Here is a 14,270-nt window from a genome sequence, read left to right as displayed (position 1 = left end):
GTAATGTCAAAATAGTGCTTCTGTTCAAATGAAGTGAAATCTAGCCCAAATCTGCTCAAAAGCTTGTCTCTCTATGAGAGAAAACTGCTTCATTCAATATTCAGTGCAAATCTTGCCAAACTGAAAGATGCTTATGCCTTATGAAATACAATGTTTTTGCAATGCTGTAAGACAGTTTTTAATGTGTTAGAAGTTATATGCACAAAAACTTATGTTAGGACTTCAATGCTCAAGATTGTGAGTTTACAGGTTTCTGAGACCAGTAATGTTGAAATAGTGCTTCTGTTCAAATGAAGTGAAATCTAGCCCAAATCTGCTCAAAAGCTTGTCTCTCTATGAGAGAAAGCTGCTTTATTCAATATTCAGTGCAAATCTTGCCAAACTGAAAGATGCTTATGTCTTATGAAAGAAAATTATTTCTGCAATGCAGTGAGACAGTTTTTAATGTGTTAGAAGTTATGTGCACAAAAACTTATATTAGGACTTCAATGCTCAAGATTGTCAGTTTACAGGTTTCTGAGACCAGTAATGTCAAAATAGTGCTTCTGTTCAAATGAAGTGAAATCTAGCCCAAATCTGCTCAAAAGCTTGTCTCTCTATGAGAGAAAGCTGCTTCATTCAATATTCAGTGCAAATCTTGCCAAACTGAAAGATGCTTATGCCTTATGAAATACAATGTTTTTGCAATGCTTTAAGACAGTTTTTAATGTGTTAGAAGTTATATGCACAAAAACTTATGTTAGGACTTCAATGCTCAAGATTGTCAGTTTACAGGTTTCTGAGACCAGTAATGTTGAAATAGTGCTTCTATTCAAATGAAGTGAAATCTAGCCCAAATCTGCTCAAAAGCTTGTCTCTCTAAGAGAGAAAGCTGCTTCATTCAATATTCAGTGCAAATCTTGCCAAACTGAAAGATGCTTATGCCTTATGAAATACAATGTTTTTGCAATGCTGTAAGACAGTTTTTAATGTGTTAGAAGTTATATGCACAAAAACTTATGTTAGGACTTCAATGTTCAAGATTGTCAGTTTACAGGTTTCTGAGACCAGTAATGTTGAAAAAGTGCTTCTGTTCAAATGAAGTGAAATCTAGCCCAAATCTGCTCAAAAGCTTGTCTCTCTAAGAGAGAAAGCTGCTTCATTCAATATTGAGTGCAAATCTTGCCAAACTGAAAGATGCTTATGCCTTATGAAATACAATGTTTTTGCAATGCTGTAAGACAGTTTTTAATGTGTTAGAAGTTATATGCACAAAAACTTATGTTAGGAGTTCAATGCTCAAGATTGTCAGTTTACAGGTTTCTGAGACCAGTAATGTTGAAATAGTGCTTCTGTTCAAATGAAGTGAAATCTAGCCCAAATCTGCTCAAAAGCTTGTCTCTCTATGAGAGAAAGCTGCTTTATTCAATATTCAGTGCAAATTTTGCCAAACTGAAAGATGCTTATGCCTTATGAAATACAATGTTTTTGCAATGCTGTAAGACAGTTTTTAATGTGTTAGAAATTATATGCACAAAAACTTATGTTAGGACTTCAATGCTCAAGATTGTCAGTTTACAGGTTTCTGAGACCAGTAATGTTGAAAAAGTGCTTCTGTTCAAATGAAGTGAAATCTAGCCCAAATCTGCTCAAAAGCTTGTCTCTCTATGAGAGAAAGCTGCTTAATTCAATATTCAGTGCAAATCCTGCCAAACTGAAAGATGCTTATGCCTTATGAAATACAATGTTTTTGCAATGCTGTAAGACAGTTTTTAATGTGTTAGAAGTTATATGCACAAAAACTTATGTTAGGACTTCAATGCTCAAGATTGTCAGTTTACAGGTTTCTGAGACCAGTAATGTTGAAAAAGTGCTTCTGTTCAAATGAAGTGAAATCTAGCCCAAATCTGCTCAAAAGCTTGTCTCTCTATGAGAGAAAGCTGCTTCATTCAATATTGAGTGCAAATCTTGCCAAACTGAAGGATGCTTATGCCTTATGAAATACAATGTTTTGCAATGCTGTAAGACAGTTTTTAATGTGTTAGAAGTTATATGCACAAAAACTTATGTTAGGACTTCAATGCTCAAGATTGTCAGTTTACAGGTTTCTGAGACCAGTAATGTTGAAATAGTGCTTCTTTTCAAATGAAGTGAAATCTAGCCCAAATCTGCTCAAAAGCTTGTCTCTCTATGAGAGAAAGCTGCTTCATTCAATATTCAGTGCAAACCTTGCCAAACTGAAAGATGCTTATGCCTTATGAAATACAATGTTTTTGCAATGCTGTAAGACAGTTTTTAATGTGTTAGAAGTTATATGCTAAAAAACTTATGTTAGGACTTCAATGCTCAAGATTGTCAGTTTACAGGTTTCTGAGACCAGTAATGTTGAAATAGTGCTTCTGTTCAAATGAAGTGAAATCTAGCCCAAATCTGCTCAAAAGCTTGTCTGTCTATGAGAGAAAGCTGCTTCATTCAATATTCCATGCAAATCTTGCCAAACTGAAAGATGCTTATGTCTTATGAAATAAAATGATTTCTGCAATGCAGTGATACAGTTTTTAATGTGTTAGAAGTTATATGCACAAAAACTTATGTTAGGACTTCAATGCTCAAGATTGTCAGTTTACAGGTTTCTGAGACCAGTAATGTCAAAATAAAGCTTCTGTTCAAATGAAGTGAAATCTAGCCCAAATCTGCTCAAAAGCTTGTCTCTCTAAGAGAGAAAGCTGCTTCATTCAATATTCAGTGCAAATCTTGCCAAACTGAAAGATGCTTATGCCTTATGAAATACAATGTTTTTGCAATGCTGTAAGACAGTTTTTAATGTGTTAGAAATTATATGCACAAAAACTTATGTTAGGACTTCAATGCTCAAGATTGTCAGTTTACAGGTTTCTGAGACCAGTAATGTTGAAAAAGTGCTTCTGTTCAAATGAAGTGAAATCTAGCCCAAATCTGCTCAAAAGCTTGTCTCTCTATGAGAGAAAGCTGCTTAATTCAATATTCAGTGCAAATCCTGCCAAACTGAAAGATGCTTATGCCTTATGAAATACAATGTTTTTGCAATGCTGTAAGACAGTTTTTAATGTGTTAGAAGTTATATGCACAAAAACTTATGTTAGGACTTCAATGCTCAAGATTGTCAGTTTACAGGTTTCTGAGACCAGTAATGTTGAAAAAGTGCTTCTGTTCAAATGAAGTGAAATCTAGCCCAAATCTGCTCAAAAGCTTGTCTCTCTATGAGAGAAAGCTGCTTCATTCAATATTGAGTGAAAATCTTGCCAAACTGAAGGATGCTTATGCCTTATGAAATACAATGTTTTGCAATGCTGTAAGACAGTTTTTAATGTGTTAGAAGTTATATGTACAAAAACTTATGTTAGGACTTCAATGCTCAAGATTGTCAGTTTACAGGTTTCTGAGACCAGTAATGTTGAAATAGTGCTTCTTTTCAAATGAAGTGAAATCTAGCCCAAATCTGCTCAAAAGCTTGTCTCTCTATGAGAGAAAGCTGATTCATTCAATATTCAGTGCAAACCTTGCCAAACTGAAAGATGCTTATGCCTTATGAAATACAATGTTTTTGCAATTCTGTAAGACAGTTTTTAATGTGTTAGAAGTTATATGCTAAAAAACTTATGTTAGGACTTCAATGCTCAAGATTGTCAGTTTACAGGTTTCTGAGACCAGTAATGTTGAAATAGTGCTTCTGTTCAAATGAAGTGAAATCTAGCCCAAATCTGCTCAAAAGCTTGTCTGTCTATGAGAGAAAGCTGCTTCATTCAATATTCCATGCAAATCTTGCCAAACTGAAAGATGCTTATGTCTTATGAAATAAAATGATTTCTGCAATGCAGTGATACAGTCTTTAATGTGTTAGAAGTTATATGCACAAAAACTTATGTTAGGACTTCAATGCTCAAGATTGTCAGTTTACAGGTTTCTGAGACCAGTAATGTCAAAATAAAGCTTCTGTTCAAATGAAGTGAAATCTAGCCCAAATCTGCTCAAAAGCTTGTCTCTCTATAAGAGAAAGCTGCTTCATTCAATATTCAGTGCAAATCTTGCCAAACTGAAAGATGCTTATGCCTTATGAAATACAATGTTTTTGCAATGCTTTAAGACAGTTTTTAATGTGTTAGAAGTTATATGCACAAAAACATATGTTAGGACTTCAATGCTCAAGATTGTCAGTTTACAGGTTTCTGAGACCAGTAATGTTGAAATAGTGCTTCTGTTCAAATGACGTGAAATCTAGCCCAAATCTGCTCAAAAGCTTGTCTCTCTATGAGAGAAAGCTGCTTCATTCAATATTCAGTGCAACTCTTGCCAAACTGAAAGATGCTTATGCCTTATGAAATACAATGTTTTTGCAATGCTGTAAGACAGTTTTTAATGTGTTAGAAATTTTATGCACAAAAACTTATGTTAGGACTTCAATGCTCAAGATTGTCAGTTTACAGGTTTCTGAGACCAGTAATGTTGAAAAAGTGCTTCTGTTCAAATGAAGTGAAATCTAGCCCAAATCTGCTCAAAAGCTTGTCTCTCTATGAGAGAAAGCTGCTTAATTCAATATTCAGTGCAAATCCTGCCAAACTGAAGGATGCTTATGCCTTATGAAATACAATGTTTTGCAATGCTGTAAGACAGTTTTTAATGTGTTAGAAGTTATATGCACAAAAACTTATGTTAGGACTTCAATGCTCAAGATTGTCAGTTTACAGGTTTCTGAGACCAGTAATGTTGAAATAGTGCTTCTGTTCAAATGAAGTGAAATCTAGCCCAAATCTGCTTAAAAGCTTGTCTCTCTATGAGAGAAAGCTGATTCATTCAATATTCAGTGCAAACCTTGCCAAACTGAAAGATGCTTATGCCTTATGAAATACAATGTTTTTGCAATGCTGTAAGACAGTTTTTAATGTGTTAGAAGTTATATGTTAAAAAACTTATGTTAGGACTTCAATGCTCAAGATTGTCAGTTTACAGGTTTCTGAGACCAGTAATGTTGAAATAGTGCTTCTGTTCAAATGAAGTGAAATCTAGCCCGAATCTGCTCAAAAGCTTGTCTCTCCATGAGAGAAAGCATCTTCATTCAATATTCAGTGCAAATCTTGCCAAACTGAAAGATGCTTATGTCTTATGAAATAAAATGATTTCTGCAATGCAGGTGAAACAGTTTTTATTGTGTTAGAAGTTTTATGCACAAAAACTTATGTTAGGACTTCAATGCTCACGATTGTCAGTTTACAGGTTTCTGAGACCAGTAATGTCAAAATAGTGCTTCTGTTCAAATGAAGTGAAATCTAGCCCAAATCTGCTCAAAAGCTTGTCTCTCTATGAGAGAAAACTGCTTCATTCAATATTCAGTGCAAATCTTGCCAAACTGAAAGATGCTTATGCCTTATGAAATACAATGTTTTTGCAATGCTGTAAGACAGTTTTTAATGTGTTAGAAGTTATATGCACAAAAACTTATGTTAGGACTTCAATGCTCAAGATTGTGAGTTTACAGGTTTCTGAGACCAGTAATGTTGAAATAGTGCTTCTGTTCAAATGAAGTGAAATCTAGCCCAAATCTGCTCAAAAGCTTGTCTCTCTATGAGAGAAAGCTGCTTTATTCAATATTCAGTGCAAATCTTGCCAAACTGAAAGATGCTTATGTCTTATGAAAGAAAATTATTTCTGCAATGCAGTGAGACAGTTTTTAATGTGTTAGAAGTTATGTGCACAAAAACTTATATTAGGACTTCAATGCTCAAGATTGTCAGTTTACAGGTTTCTGAGACCAGTAATGTCAAAATAGTGCTTCTGTTCAAATGAAGTGAAATCTAGCCCAAATCTGCTCAAAAGCTTGTCTCTCTATGAGAGAAAGCTGCTTCATTCAATATTCAGTGCAAATCTTGCCAAACTGAAAGATGCTTATGCCTTATGAAATACAATGTTTTTGCAATGCTTTAAGACAGTTTTTAATGTGTTAGAAGTTATATGCACAAAAACTTATGTTAGGACTTCAATGCTCAAGATTGTCAGTTTACAGGTTTCTGAGACCAGTAATGTTGAAATAGTGCTTCTATTCAAATGAAGTGAAATCTAGCCCAAATCTGCTCAAAAGCTTGTCTCTCTAAGAGAGAAAGCTGCTTCATTCAATATTCAGTGCAAATCTTGCCAAACTGAAAGATGCTTATGCCTTATGAAATACAATGTTTTTGCAATGCTGTAAGACAGTTTTTAATGTGTTAGAAGTTATATGCACAAAAACTTATGTTAGGACTTCAATGTTCAAGATTGTCAGTTTACAGGTTTCTGAGACCAGTAATGTTGAAAAAGTGCTTCTGTTCAAATGAAGTGAAATCTAGCCCAAATCTGCTCAAAAGCTTGTCTCTCTAAGAGAGAAAGCTGCTTCATTCAATATTGAGTGCAAATCTTGCCAAACTGAAAGATGCTTATGCCTTATGAAATACAATGTTTTTGCAATGCTGTAAGACAGTTTTTAATGTGTTAGAAGTTATATGCACAAAAACTTATGTTAGGAGTTCAATGCTCAAGATTGTCAGTTTACAGGTTTCTGAGACCAGTAATGTTGAAATAGTGCTTCTGTTCAAATGAAGTGAAATCTAGCCCAAATCTGCTCAAAAGCTTGTCTCTCTATGAGAGAAAGCTGCTTTATTCAATATTCAGTGCAAATCTTGCCAAACTGAAAGATGCTTATGCCTTATGAAATACAATGTTTTTGCAATGCTGTAAGACAGTTTTTAATGTGTTAGAAATTATATGCACAAAAACTTATGTTAGGACTTCAATGCTCAAGATTGTCAGTTTACAGGTTTCTGAGACCAGTAATGTTGAAAAAGTGCTTCTGTTCAAATGAAGTGAAATCTAGCCCAAATCTGCTCAAAAGCTTGTCTCTCTATGAGAGAAAGCTGCTTAATTCAATATTCAGTGCAAATCCTGCCAAACTGAAAGATGCTTATGCCTTATGAAATACAATGTTTTTGCAATGCTGTAAGACAGTTTTTAATGTGTTAGAAGTTATATGCACAAAAAATTATGTTAGGACTTCAATGCTCAAGATTGTCAGTTTACAGGTTTCTGAGACCAGTAATGTTGAAAAAGTGCTTCTGTTCAAATGAAGTGAAATCTAGCCCAAATCTGCTCAAAAGCTTGTCTCTCTATGAGAGAAAGCTGCTTCATTCAATATTGAGTGCAAATCTTGCCAAACTGAAGGATGCTTATGCCTTATGAAATACAATGTTTTGCAATGCTGTAAGACAGTTTTTAATGTGTTAGAAGTTATATGCACAAAAACTTATGTTAGGACTTCAATGCTCAAGATTGTCAGTTTACAGGTTTCTGAGACCAGTAATGTTGAAATAGTGCTTCTTTTCAAATGAAGTGAAATCTAGCCCAAATCTGCTCAAAAGCTTGTCTCTCTATGAGAGAAAGCTGATTCATTCAATATTCAGTGCAAACCTTGCCAAACTGAAAGATGCTTATGCCTTATGAAATACAATGTTTTTGCAATGCTGTAAGACAGTTTTTAATGTGTTAGAAGTTATATGCTAAAAAACTTATGTTAGGACTTCAATGCTCAAGATTGTCAGTTTACAGGTTTCTGAGACCAGTAATGTTGAAATAGTGCTTCTGTTCAAATGAAGTGAAATCTAGCCCAAATCTGCTCAAAAGCTTGTCTCTCTATGAGAGAAAGCTGCTTCATTCAATATTCAGTGCAAATCTTGACAAACTGAAAGATGCTTATGTCTTATGAAATAAAATGATTTCTGCAATGCAGTGATACAGTTTTTAATGTGTTAGAAGTTATATGCACAAAAACTTATGTTAGGACTTCAATGCTCAAGATTGTCAGTTTACAGGTTTCTGAGACCAGTAATGTCAAAATAAAGCTTCTGTTCAAATGAAGTGAAATCTAGCCCAAATCTGCTCAAAAGCTTGTCTCTCTAAGAGAGAAAGCTGCTTCATTCAATATTCAGTGCAAATCTTGCCAAACTGAAAGATGCTTATGCCTTATGAAATACAATGTTTTTGCAATGCTGTAAGACAGTTTTTAATGTGTTAGAAGTTATATGCACAAAAACTTATGTTAGGAGTTCAATGCTCAAGATTGTCAGTTTACAGGTTTCTGAGACCAGTAATGTTGAAAAAGTGCTTCTGTTCAAATGAAGTGAAATCTAGCCCAAATCTGCTCAAAAGCTTGTCTCTCTATGAGAGAAAGCTGCTTAATTCAATATTCAGTGCAAATCCTGCCAAACTGAAAGATGCTTATGCCTTATGAAATACAATGTTTTTGCAATTCTGTAAGACAGTTTTTAATGTGTTAGAAGTTATATGCTAAAAAACTTATGTTAGGACTTCAATGCTCAAGATTGTCAGTTTACAGGTTTCTGAGACCAGTAATGTTGAAATAGTGCTTCTGTTCAAATGAAGTGAAATCTAGCCCAAATCTGCTCAAAAGCTTGTCTGTCTATGAGAGAAAGCTGCTTCATTCAATATTCCATGCAAATCTTGCCAAACTGAAAGATGCTTATGTCTTATGAAATAAAATGATTTCTGCAATGCAGTGATACAGTCTTTAATGTGTTAGAAGTTATATGCACAAAAACTTATGTTAGGACTTCAATGCTAAAGATTGTCAGTTTACAGGTTTCTGAGACCAGTAATGTCAAAATAAAGCTTCTGTTCAAATGAAGTGAAATCTAGCCCAAATCTGCTCAAAAGCTTGTCTCTCTATAAGAGAAAGCTGCTTCATTCAATATTCAGTGCAAATCTTGCCAAACTGAAAGATGCTTATGCCTTATGAAATACAATGTTTTTGCAATGCTTTAAGACAGTTTTTAATGTGTTAGAAGTTATATGCACAAAAACATATGTTAGGACTTCAATGCTCAAGATTGTCAGTTTACAGGTTTCTGAGACCAGTAATGTTGAAATAGTGCTTCTGTTCAAATGACGTGAAATCTAGCCCAAATCTGCTCAAAAGCTTGTCTCTCTATGAGAGAAAGCTGCTTCATTCAATATTCAGTGCAACTCTTGCCAAACTGAAAGATGCTTATGCCTTATGAAATACAATGTTTTTGCAATGCTGTAAGACAGTTTTTAATGTGTTAGAAGTTATATGCACAAAAACTTATGTTAGGACTTCAATGCTCAAGATTGTCAGTTTACAGGTTTCTGAGACCAGTAATGTTGAAATAGTGCTTCTGTTCAAATGAAGTGAAATCTAGCCCAAATCTGCTCAAAAGCTTGTCTCTCTAAGAGAGAAAGCTGCTTCATTCAATATTCAGTGCAAATCTTGCCAAACTGAAAGATGCTTATGCCTTATGAAATACAATGTTTTTGCAATGCTGTAAGACAGTTTTTAATGTGTTAGAAGTTATATGCACAAAAACTTATGTTAGGACTTCAATGCTCAAGATTGTCAGTTTACAGGTTTCTGAGACCAGTAATGTTGAAATAGTGCTTCTGTTCAAATGAAGTGAAATCTAGCCCAAATCTGCTCAAAAGCTTGTCTCTCTAAGAGAGAAAGCTGCTTCATTCAATATTCAGTGCAAATCTTGCCAAACTGAAAGATGCTTATGCCTTATGAAATACAATGTTTTTGCAATGCTGTAAGACAGTTTTTAATGTGTTAGAAATTTTATGCACAAAAACTTATGTTAGGACTTCAATGCTCAAGATTGTCAGTTTACAGGTTTCTGAGACCAGTAATGTTGAAAAAGTGCTTCTGTTCAAATGAAGTGAAATCTAGCCCAAATCTGCTCAAAAGCTTGTCTCTCTATGAGAGAAAGCTGCTTAATTCAATATTCAGTTCAAATCCTGCCAAACTGAAGGATGCTTATGCCTTATGAAATACAATGTTTTGCAATGCTGTAAGACAGTTTTTAATGTGTTAGAAGTTATATGCACAAAAACTTATGTTAGGACTTCAATGCTCAAGATTGTCAGTTTACAGGTTTCTGAGACCAGTAATGTTGAAATAGTGCTTCTGTTCAAATGAAGTGAAATCTAGCCCAAATCTGCTCAAAAGCTTGTCTCTCTATGAGAGAAAGCTGATTCATTCAATATTGAGTGCAAACCTTGCCAAACTGAAAGATGCTTATGCCTTATGAAATACAATGTTTTTGCAATGCTGTAAGACAGTTTTTAATGTGTTAGAAGTTATATGTTAAAAAACTTATGTTAGGACTTCAATGCTCAAGATTGTCAGTTTACAGGTTTCTGAGACCAGTAATGTTGAAATAGTGCTTCTGTTCAAATGAAGTGAAATCTAGCCCGAATCTGCTCAAAAGCTTGTCTCTCTATGAGAGAAAGCATCTTCATTCAATATTCAGTGCAAATCTTGCCAAACTGAAAGATGCTTATGTCTTATGAAATAAAATGATTTCTGCAATGCAGGTGAAACAGTTTTTATTGTGTTAGAAGTTTTATGCACAAAAACTTATGTTAGGACTTCAATGCTCACGATTGTCAGTTTACAGGTTTCTGAGACCAGTAATGTCAAAATAGTGCTTCTGTTCAAATGAAGTGAAATCTAGCCCAAATCTGCTCAAAAGCTTGTCTCTCTATGAGAGAAAACTGCTTCATTCAATATTCAGTGCAAATCTTGCCAAACTGAAAGATGCTTATGCCTTATGAAATACAATGTTTTTGCAATGCTGTAAGACAGTTTTTAATGTGTTAGAAGTTATATGCACAAAAACTTATGTTAGGACTTCAATGCTCAAGATTGTGAGTTTACAGGTTTCTGAGACCAGTAATGTTGAAATAGTGCTTCTGTTCAAATGAAGTGAAATCTAGCCCAAATCTGCTCAAAAGCTTGTCTCTCTATGAGAGAAAGCTGCTTTATTCAATATTCAGTGCAAATTTTGCCAAACTGAAAGATGCTTATGTCTTGTGAAAGAAAATGATTTCTGCAATGCAGTGAGACAGTTTTTAATGTGTTAGAAGTTATGTGCAAAAAAACTTATATTAGGACTTCAATGCTCAAGATTGTCAGTTTACAGGTTTCTGAGACCAGTAATGTCAAAATAGTGCTTCTGTTCAAATGAAGTGAAATCTAGCCCAAATCTGCTCAAAAGCTTGTCTCTCTATGAGAGAAAGCTGCTTCATTCAATATTCAGTGCAAATCTTGCCAAACTGAAAGATGCTTATGCCTTATGAAATACAATGTTTTTGCAATGCTTTAAGACAGTTTTTAATGTGTTAGAAGTTATATGCACAAAAACTTATGTTAGGACTTCAATGCTCAAGATTGTCAGTTTACAGGTTTCTGAGACCAGTAATGTTGAAATAGTGCTTCTATTCAAATGAAGTGAAATCTAGCCCAAATCTGCTCAAAAGCTTGTCTCTCTAAGAGAGAAAGCTGCTTCATTCAATATTCAGTGCAAATCTTGCCAAACTGAAAGATGCTTATGCCTTATGAAATACAATGTTTTTGCAATGCTGTAAGACAGTTTTTAATGTGTTAGAAGTTATATGCACAAAAACTTATGTTAGGACTTCAATGTTCAAGATTGTCAGTTTACAGGTTTCTGAGACCAGTAATGTTGAAAAAGTGCTTCTGTTCAAATGAAGTGAAATCTAGCCCAAATCTGCTCAAAAGCTTGTCTCTCTAAGAGAGAAAGCTGCTTCATTCAATATTGAGTGCAAATCTTGCCAAACTGAAAGATGCTTATGCCTTATGAAATACAATGTTTTTGCAATGCTGTAAGACAGTTTTTAATGTGTTAGAAGTTATATGCACAAAAACTTATGTTAGGAGTTCAATGCTCAAGATTGTCAGTTTACAGGTTTCTGAGACCAGTAATGTTGAAATAGTGCTTCTGTTCAAATGAAGTGAAATCTAGCCCAAATCTGCTCAAAAGCTTGTCTCTCTATGAGAGAAAGCTGCTTTATTCAATATTCAGTGCAAATCTTGCCAAACTGAAAGATGCTTATGCCTTATGAAATACAATGTTTTTGCAATGCTGTAAGACAGTTTTTAATGTGTTAGAAATTATATGCACAAAAACTTATGTTAGGACTTCAATGCTCAAGATTGTCAGTTTACAGGTTTCTGAGACCAGTAATGTTGAAAAAGTGCTTCTGTTCAAATGAAGTGAAATCTAGCCCAAATCTGCTCAAAAGCTTGTCTCTCTATGAGAGAAAGTTGCTTAATTCAATATTCAGTGCAAATCCTGCCAAACTGAAAGATGCTTATGCCTTATGAAATACAATGTTTTTGCAATGCTGTAAGACAGTTTTTAATGTGTTAGAAGTTATATGCACAAAAACTTATGTTAGGACTTCAATGCTCAAGATTGTCAGTTTACAGGTTTCTGAGACCAGTAATGTTGAAAAAGTGCTTCTGTTCAAATGAAGTGAAATCTAGCCCAAATCTGCTCAAAAGCTTGTCTCTCTATGAGAGAAAGCTGCTTCATTCAATATTGAGTGCAAATCTTGCCAAACTGAAGGATGCTTATGCCTTATGAAATACAATGTTTTGCAATGCTGTAAGACAGTTTTTAATGTGTTAGAAGTTATATGCACAAAAACTTATGTTAGGACTTCTATGCTCAAGATTGTCAGTTTACAGGTTTCTGAGACCAGTAATGTTGAAATAGTGCTTCTTTTCAAATGAAGTGAAATCTAGCCCAAATCTGCTCAAAAGCTTGTCTCTCTATGAGAGAAAGCTGATTCATTCAATATTCAGTGCAAACCTTGCCAAACTGAAAGATGCTTATGCCTTATGAAATACAATGTTTTTGCAATGCTGTAAGACAGTTTTTAATGTGTTAGAAGTTATATGCTAAAAAACTTATGTTAGGACTTCAATGCTCAAGATTGTCAGTTTACAGGTTTCTGAGACCAGTAATGTTGAAATAGTGCTTCTTTTCAAATGAAGTGAAATCTAGCCCAAATCTGCTCAAAAGCGTGTCTCTCTATGAGAGAAAGCTGATTCATTCAATATTCAGTGCAAACCTTGCCAAACTGAAAGATGCTTATGCCTTATGAAATACAATGTTTTTGCAATGCTGTAAGACAGTTTTTAATGTGTTAGAAGTTATATGCTAAAAAACTTATGTTAGGACTTCAATGCTCAAGATTATCAGTTTACAGGTTTCTGAGACCAGTAATGTTGAAATAGTGCTTCTGTTCAAATGAAGTGAAATCTAGCCCAAATCTGCTCAAAAGCTTGTCTCTCTATGAGAGAAAGCTGCTTCATTCAATATTCAGTGCAAATCTTGCCAAACTGAAAGATGCTTATGTCTTATGAAATAAAATGATTTCTGCAATGCAGTGATACAGTTTTTAATGTGTTAGAAGTTATATGCACAAAAACTTATGTTAGGACTTCAATGCTCAAGATTGTCAGTTTACAGGTTTCTGAGACCAGTAATGTCAAAATAAAGCTTCTGTTCAAATGAAGTGAAATCTAGCCCAAATCTGCTCAAAAGCTTGTCTCTCTAAGAGAGAAAGCTGCTTCATTCAATATTCAGTGCAAATCTTGCCAAACTGAAAGATGCTTATGCCTTATGAAATACAATGTTTTTGCAATGCTGTAAGACAGTTTTTAATGTGTTAGAAGTTATATGCACAAAAACTTATGTTAGGAGTTCAATGCTCAAGATTGTCAGTTTACAGGTTTCTGAGACCAGTAATGTTGAAAAAGTGCTTCTGTTCAAATGAAGTGAAATCTAGCCCAAATCTGCTCAAAAGCTTGTCTCTCTATGAGAGAAAGCTGCTTTATTCAATATTCAGTGCAAATCCTGCCAAACTGAAAGATGCTTATGCCTTATGAAATACAATGTTTTTGCAATGCTGTAAGACAGTTTTTAATGTGTTAGAAGTTATATGCACAAAAACTTATGTTAGGACTTCAATGCTCAAGATTGTCAGTTTACAGGTTTCTGAGACCAGTAATGTTGAAAAAGTGCTTCTGTTCAAATGAAGTGAAATCTAGCCCAAATCTGCTCAAAAGCTTGTCTCTCTATGAGAGAAAGCTGCTTCATTCAATATTGAGTGCAAATCTTGCCAAACTGAAGGATGCTTATGCCTTATGAAATACAATGTTTTGCAATGCTGTAAGACAGTTTTTAATGTGTTAGAAGTTATATGCACAAAAACTTATGTTAGGACTTCTATGCTCAAGATTGTCAGTTTACAGGTTTCTGAAACCAGTAATGTTGAAATAGTGCTTCTTTTCAAATGAAGTGAAATCTAGCCCAAATCTGCTCAAAAGCTTGTCTCTCTATGAGAGAAAGCTGATTCATTCAATATTCAGTGCAAACCTTGCC

Source organism: Carassius carassius, chromosome 31 (genome assembly GCF_963082965.1).
Source record: "Carassius carassius chromosome 31, fCarCar2.1, whole genome shotgun sequence".
Taxonomy (NCBI): Eukaryota; Metazoa; Chordata; class Actinopteri; order Cypriniformes; family Cyprinidae; genus Carassius; species Carassius carassius.
This window is presented reverse-complemented; position numbering follows the sequence as displayed.